Here is an 8661-nt window from a genome sequence, read left to right as displayed (position 1 = left end):
AAGGAAAAGGACCAACTTGTACAAAAATATTTATAGAAGCTCTCCAGAATGGTTGGATCAGTTCACAGCTCAACCAACAATGCATTAGTGTTCCAATTTTTCCACAGCTTCTCTCTTTGTGGTGGCAAAGAATTGGAAATCAAGAGAAGGCCCATCAATAGGGGAATGGCTAAACAAGTTGCGGTATATGGATGTAGTGGAATACTATTGTGCTGAAGAAATGATGAACAGGCGAAGTTAAGAGAAACCTGGAAGAACTTACATAACCTGATGCTGACTGAGAGGAGCAGAACCAGGAGAATATTGTACACAGTAACAGCAACATTGTGTGATGAACAATGGGGATAGACTTGGCTCTTCTCAGCAGTGCAATGATCCAAAACAGTTTCAAAGAACTTATGATAGAAAATGTTCTCAACATCCAGAAAAAAAGAACTGTGAATTGTGAATGCAGATTGAACCATACTGTTTCTCCTTTGGGCTGTTTTTTTTTCCTTCTTGTCTGAGGTTTTTTCCTCAGACTCTGATTCTTCTTTCACAAGATGACTAATATAGAAATATGTTTAACATGATTGTATGTATATAACCTATATCACACTGCTTTCTCTCTTGGGCAGGAGGGTAGAAAGGGAGGGTAGGAGAAAAAACAATTGGAACTAAAATCCTGTGAAAGCAAAAATTGAAAAGAAGTCAAGAAAATCTGCCTTTGGAGCTAGAAGCAAGTTTCTGAGCAGAGAATAAGTGACTTATGCTGGCCTCTTGGGATGGAATAGTTTAATCATCCCTTCACGTATCTGTTTGGTTTTGACCCCATAGACAATGGGGTTAAACAAAGGTGGCACAAGCAAGTATAGATTGGAAAGCAGAATGTGGACATAGGGGGCAACATTAAAACCAAACCTATGTATAAATGATGTGAAAAAGGTCAGAATATAGAACTGAAGAAAAACAAAAATATGGGCTGTGCAGGTATTTACCGCTTTGAGCCGGGCTTCCTTCTGGGGCAACCTAAAGACAGCCCGGAAGATGAAGCTATATGACATAAATATGAAAATTACATCAAAGCCCAGGACAGAGAAAGCTACAAAAAGACCATATACTTTATTTGCTTTTGTATCTACAGCTGCCAGTCTGACCATGGCCATGTGCTCACAGTAGGAGTGGGAGATAAATGTGGTCTTGAATAGCTTCAGCCTCAACTTGATGAGAAGTGGGCACATGATGATGATAATGGCAGCTCGGATGGTGACCACCAGGATGATATTAATGAGTACTTTCTTGGTAAGGATAACTGAGTGCCTCAAAGGGTTGCAGATGGCTACATAACGGTCAAATGCCATAGCCAGGAGGATGCCTGACTCCATACACTGGAAAGTATGGGTAAAGTACATCTGGACTAAGCAGGTGTTAAAGTGGATCTCTTACATCTGCAGCCAAAAAATGGCTAGCATTTTAGGTGTGATGCATATGGTGAGCCCCAGGTCAGTAGCTGCCAGTATAGCTAAGAAAATATACATAGGCTCATGGAGGCTGCGTTCAGCATGGATTATGATGATAAGGAGGCTATTGCCAATCACTGCCAGGATAAAGGAAATGAAGAATGGGATCCCAATCCAATGTTGTACTGACTCCAGGCCTGGGATTCCAATTAGGGTGAAGATGGAAGGGCTGAAGAAGGTCCTATTAGGATATTGCATGATGAACCAGAGGTGGACACTTTCTCAAAAGCTACCTCACTATCCTAGAGAGGGAGAATATATCAGGAATTACTTATAGAGCAACAGATACCTTGCTAGTTGGCAATTGGTATAAATTAGTGTAGGATATTTAGTCCTGCCAAGTGCCTCTAAACATGATTGACCCTAAAGATCTCTGGAAGTTTTTGATTTTGCAGAATGTTTTAGCCCCCAAATCTGTGTGTGTGTGTGTCTGTCTGTCTCTATTTATCTATCTATCTATCTATCTATCTATCTATCTATCTATCTATCTATCTATCTATCGTCTGTCTGTCTTTGTATCTATATATATTAACCACAAAGAATATAGATATCATGAAATATTCAGAAATTAACTTTCTCATGTAATCTGCAATAATTATTATACACTTTTTCATTTTTCTATGTATTCATGTTATTCAATGGAAATTTAATTACAAATGCCTTCATTCTTTTCAAATGTCTATTTCCAGAACCATCTCTCTATCCTCTAAAAACATTAATGCTTTGATATTCATAAATTCTCATGCTTTTTAATTTCTCTTGTAATTTGATATTCCTCTGAGAGTCATACAGTGGTTAAAATTGTTATATAATTCTCTACACTTGGTAGTATAAAATTTATTCTATTAAAATAGCCTGAGATCACCCATATCCCAAAGTTATTTATCTAAGTTTGAAAGAAATAGCAACAGTAACATGTTTATAGTGACTTAGAGTTTGCAAAATATTTTACAAATATTATCTTGTTCTCACAGCAATACAGGGAGGTAAGTACTATTAATGATCCCCATTTTACAAATGAGGAAACAGAGACAAACTGAGGTTAAGTGACTTTCCTAGTGTCAAAAAAAAACTGGGTTTCAATTAAATTGAAGGCTTTCTGATTCCAGGTCTAGAACTCTTATCTATTGTGCCACCAAGATATCTAGGTGCCACCAACATATTTAGATGGTACCCAGGTGTTCAGGCTTGGCTGGGTGACAAGTCAGGCAAATCTATTAAATATCCTTATGATTTGTAGAGAGCCAGTTTCATGAAAGCTGCTTTATCGGGTTTTCAACCTCATATGTCTTGCTAGGATTAACAGAAACCAGGAAAGTTGCACATAAGCCAGACTCTTTAGAAGTCATAAATGCCTCCCTTCAATGAAAAGATTTGCATTAATTGTGAATGATTGCTTAAATAAACATCAACATTTCAAAATAAAAGCATCATTCTAGTAATTTAAATATTTCAAAAATGAAGCCATGAAGGCCAATACCTTATCCTAAAATTCATCATGAATTTGGGGAAATAATAATGATTTTGATTTTTTTTTCCTCTCTGGATCTCTGCATTTGGCTCTCTCCCAAATTTGCCTAGGATGCTCTTTGTCCTCATCCCTCTTTTTTTGAATTTCCTAATTTCCTTTAAAACTCAAGTCAAACACTATATTAAGCAAAGGGGCTTACTTAGTTCACTTTCCCCCAACCAGTACCTTCTTTTAAAGTTAACTTGTACAGGATTTGAATGTATTTTGCATATACTTTTTTTGGGGGGGGGGGGTAGTGAGGTAATTGGGGTTAAGTGACTTGCCCAGGGTCACACAGCTAGTAAATGTCAAGTGCCTGAGGCCAGATTTGAACTCAGGTCCTTCTGAATCCAGGGCTGGTGCTCTATCCACTGCACCACTTAGCTAACCCCTGCATATACTTTTTTTTTTTTTTTGGTGAGGCAATGAGGGTTAAGTGACTTGACCAGGGTCACATAGCTAGTAAGTGTCAAGTGTCTTAGACAGGATTTGAACTGAGGTCCTTCTGAATCCAGGGCCAGTGCTTTATCCACTGCACCACCTAGCTGCCCCCCTGCATATACTTTTTAATGTATATATTGTCTCCCCCACCACAATTAAAGTACCTTGAGAACAGAAACTGTGACTTTTTTATCTTTGTCTCTCCAGCAGTTAGCATATAATTATATATAACTACATATAACTGCTATATATAAATAGATACATATACATATACATAGATACACATACATACATACATATAGATATACAGACACATATACAGACATACATATATGGCATATAACAGGCTTTTAATGGATGCTCGTTGACTCATTTACTAGAAAACTTAGGAATAAATGAAACTTTCCTTAAAATGATTAATAATGTCTATTGAAAACCATCGGCAAGCATTACTTGTAATGGGGATAAGATAGAAGTTTTCACAGTGAGGGAACTGAGGGGACAAGGACAACAAATGGTTAAATGTGTGACTTGAGTGAACCACACTGATTCCATTTTGTGACTCAATTCTTGAGTTAGTTCAACTCCCTTTTGACTCAATTATAGATCTAATCCAACTTCTGTCCTATGGAAAAAAAAACAAAACCCTTTATGAAACTGTGGGAATTGAGAGCAAATGTTATTGCATTATTTGGCTTGAAAGCTCAACCACCTCTACCTGCTTCTTAGAGACCCTCAACTAAGAATCTAGGTTATGCTGACCAGAAACTCAGATCCAAAGATTCATGCAAGGAGTTTTCTCACAATTGTACATCTCAAATAAGTTATGTCTTCTCTGCATACTAGCAATACACTGACCAATCACTTATGGTTTCCATTTTCTTTTGTTATTTACAGATACCAGGGGGAATGGGATACCTCTTTTTCTGAATTGGGAGAATTACATCTGTTCACTTTTCCTTCCCCAAGTTGGAAAGGTCTTAATTTTTCATTCAATTAAAAGTCATATTACATAATGTTGTATTGTTTTCTTTTAATTCATTGGCCTTATTTGACTGTTTTTAATACACAAATTTCCCTCTCCTTTATATTCAAGATCCAAGCCTAAGTAGAAGAGGTCTGTTCCTAGTTTGTGGAACAACTAAAATACATTGTTTAATAAGTCAAAATGCTCAGAAGATTGAATCTTTCTTTCCTCAACCATTTCATCTTTCATCTGTTATACCAATAAGATGAGAGGCAAAGCAAGGATGCCCATTATCACCACTATTATCCATAGCTATCCATGGCAATGAGATGAAGAAAATAAGTTGAAGGAATTATAAAAGACAATGATAAAACAAAATTATCATTCTTTGTAGACAATATGATGGTATTCTTAGAGAATCCTAGAGAATCAGCTAAAAAATGAAATTATTAACATCTTCAGCAAAATCAGAGCATATAAAATAACCTCACATAAATCATTAGCATTTAAATATATTACCAACAAAGTCTGGAAAAAATAGAAAGAAAAATTCCATTTAAAATGATTGCAGACAATATAAAATACTTGAGAAGCTCACTGCTAAGTAAACTTGGGAGCTATATGAACACAATTACAAAAACACTTTTCTAACAAATAAAGCCATAACTAAATAGCTGGAAAAATATAGCCCATGCATAGGCTGAGCCAATATAAAACAAAACAGTTCTACCTAAATTAATTTATTTATTCAGTGCCATATCAATCAAGCTACCAAAAATCTTTTATAGAAGTGGAACAAATAATAAAATGCAACTGGAAGAGTAAAAGGTCAAGAATATCAAGGGAATCAATGGAAAAAAAAAAGTAAGGTGATCTAGCTGTACCAGATATCAGTATATATTACAAAGTGGTAATAATTAAGACAGCTTAGAAATAGAGTACTAGCTTAGAAAGAGGGTGGTAGAAAGGCAGCTAGGTGGTACAGTGGATAAAATGCCAGCCCTGGATTCAGGAGAACCTGAGTTCAAATTTAGCCTCAGACACTAGACACTTACTAGCTATGTGACCCTGAACAAGTTACTTAACACTCATTCCCTGACAAAGAGAGAGACAGAGAGAGACAGAGAGGTGTAGAGCAGTAGAATTGTATAATCAGAGATAATAGATTAGATACACAATACACAGTAGGAAATGACCCTATTAATCTAATACAGTTAACCTTTCCACATTGTGACTTTACTCATAGCAGTTTCAATATAGTGCGGGTCAACATAAGACAATTAAAGGGGAATTTGGGGAGAATTTGGAAGAAGCCACAGATGACACAGAAAGTTTAGAATCTCAGAAATCCATAAAATATATTCATAGTATTGTATAATATTAACATATTTTATCTTCAAAATGCATAATAATTCAGACTTCTTCCCTCATATGAAAGGAAGGACAAAAAATTTTTACTCAGATTTTCCAGATTATAGGAGCACTGTACTCTCATAATGTGGAAGGGATAACTATAAACGCAAAGATTTAAGCTTTGGGGGCAAGAACTCACTATTTGACAAAAATTTCTAGGAAAACTGGAAAGCAGTTTGGCAAAAAATTAGGTAGAGACCTACATCTTGAGTGGATACCAAGATAAGATCAAATGTGTATATGATTTAAATATAAAGGGTGATGTAAAATAATAATTAGGGGAACATGGAAAACCTTCCTGTCATATCTATGGATAAGAGAATTTATGACCACATAAGACATAGAGATAATTATAGGATGTAAAATGGTTAATTTAATTTTGATTATTATTGTAACTATAAAGGTTTTACATAAGAAAAACTAATGTGGCGAAGACTAGAAGTAAAGCAAGAAACTGGGGGGGGGGAATTAATAGCAAATTTTCTTGATAAAGTCATTATTTCTCTTATATAGAGAGAAGTAAGTCAAATTTATAAAAAATAAATCATTTTTCATTCCATAATTGTTCAAAGGATATGAAAAGGCAGATTTCTGAATAAGAAATCAAAACTATCTGTAGTCATATCAAAAATTGCTCTAAATCATAATAGATTGGATAAATATATGTATTAAAACAACTCTGAATTAGCACCGCACACCTATCAGATTGGCTAATATGACAGAAAAGGAAAATGACAAATGATGGAGGGGATATAGAAAAATTGGGACACTACTACACAGTTGCTGGAGTTGTGAACTGACCCAACCATTTTGGGGAACAATTTGGAGTCATGGCCAAAAGGATAAAAGAACTGCATACCCTTTGACCTCACAATACCACTACTTTGTCTATACCCCAAAAAGAACAAAAAAAAAAGGAAAATGGCCTATGTGTTCAAAAATATTTTATAGCATTTTGTGTGTGTGTGTGTGTGTGTGTATGTGTGCTGGTGGAGGTGGCAAAAAATTGAAAACTGAGGGGATTCCCATCAATTGGGAATGGTGTAACCAGTTGTGGTATGTGATTATGATGGAATACTATTGTCTTATAAGAAATGATGAGCAGGATGCTTTCAGAAAAACTTGGTAAGGCTTATAGGAACTGTTGCATTCATCTGGGAGTGATGAATGCTGTTGGAGTAGAACCAGGATGCGAAGGTACAAAGTCAGAGCAATATTGTACAATGATCATCTGTGAGTGGCTAAGGTATTTTCAGCAATTACAAAGACCTAAGACAATGCTGAAGAACTTATGATGAAAAAATACTACCCACCTCTAAAGAAAGAACTGATGGAGTCAATGCAGTTTGAAGTATACTTTTTAAAACTTTCTTTGTGTCTTGTTTTTTTTTTTTTGTCTTTTCTCTTACAAGATGACTAATATAGGAAATGTTTTGCATGACTGCAAATGTATAACCTATATCAAATTCCTGGTCTTCTTAGTGCGGAAAGAAGGAAGAAAGACAGAGAAAGGGAGAGAACTTAGAACTCAATTAAAAAAAAGAAAGAATGCTATACACACTCAATTGGCAGGAGTAATTTATCTAATCCTACAGGAAAATAGGAGGGGAAGAGGATAAGGAGGGAAAGGTAAAAGAAGGGAGGGCAGAGTGGGGGAGGGGCCGGTCAGAAGCAAAACACTTTTGAGGAGGAATAGGGTAAAAGAAGATAGAAAATAGAGTAAATATCATTGGAAGGGAATAGGATACAGGGAAGTAGTTATGATGATTGATTATAATGGAAAAACATATGGTACCTACCTTGCTGGACTGTTGTGAAGAACATTCTTTGTCAAGTTTAAGGTACTATATAAAAGTTATGATGAGCAGGATGCTATCTGAAAAACCTGGAAAGACCTACATGAACTGAAACAGAGTGAAATGTACTGTATACAAAATAAGAACAATAGTGTAAGATGATCTGCTGGGAAGCACATGGTTATTTTCAGCAATGCAATGATCCAATATAACTCTGGATTTATGAAAATTGTAATCCATCTACAGAGAAAGACTTGATGGTATCTGAAAACAGTTTGAAGCATAATTTTTTTGACAGTTCCTTAATCTGAAGTTTTGTTTTTATCTCTTTTCTCTCACAACCTAGCTAATGTGGAGAAGTTTTCCATGATTACTCATGCATAACTTAAATGGAATTGCTTAAGTTCTTGAGAATAGGGGTGGGAAGGGAGGGAGGAAGAGAAGTTGGAACACAAAGTTTTAAAAAATTGCTGTCAAAATGTGTTTTTACATATAATTTGGAAAATAAAATTCTAAACAGAGAAAAAAATTATGTTAAAGTTGTTTTTGCATGTAATTGAGAAAAAAGACAGCTTGAACTGAAAATATACAAAGTATTTGCCATGGAATCAGGTGATCTAGGTTCTAGTTTGAGCTTTGTCTACTGCAACACTGAGAAAATAAAAAAAAAATGTCCCTGAACTTATTTGCATATCCACAAAACAACAATAATAATTTCTTCCCTGCTTCTCCCAAAGGATTGTGGAAACAGTTAATAATGGGTATAAAACTACCTGAAGAAACCTACTGTAGTATCAGCCTAGTAGGCCTGGGCCCAGTTAGAGATACTCTGGCCATGAGGAGGACACTGACTATGGCATCATTTTACTGGGGTTAGTTGGAGATTACTCTTTCCTTGGAAAGGCAAAGTAGTTAATTAACCAGGTAGTAGTTAGTCAAACAGATAATTCAGCAGACATGTCAGGGACACCCAGAAAGCTGGGCACTTTGAAATTTATAGCATTAGCTTAGTTGGGAGCCAGTCATGTTTGCTAT

General features: G+C 35.6%; 1 pseudogene; it reads right to left on the bottom strand.

The window, feature by feature from the left end:
* Positions 1 to 746: 746 nt before the first annotated feature.
* Positions 747 to 1697, bottom strand: LOC122750745 (annotated as a pseudogene).
* Positions 1698 to 8661: the final 6964 nt, after the last annotated feature.

This window comes from Dromiciops gliroides, chromosome 3, assembly GCF_019393635.1.
Source record: "Dromiciops gliroides isolate mDroGli1 chromosome 3, mDroGli1.pri, whole genome shotgun sequence".
Lineage (NCBI taxonomy): Eukaryota > Metazoa > Chordata > Mammalia > Microbiotheria > Microbiotheriidae > Dromiciops > Dromiciops gliroides.
Note: the sequence above shows the minus strand (reverse complement) of the source record. Positions and strands in the feature narration are given on the sequence as shown.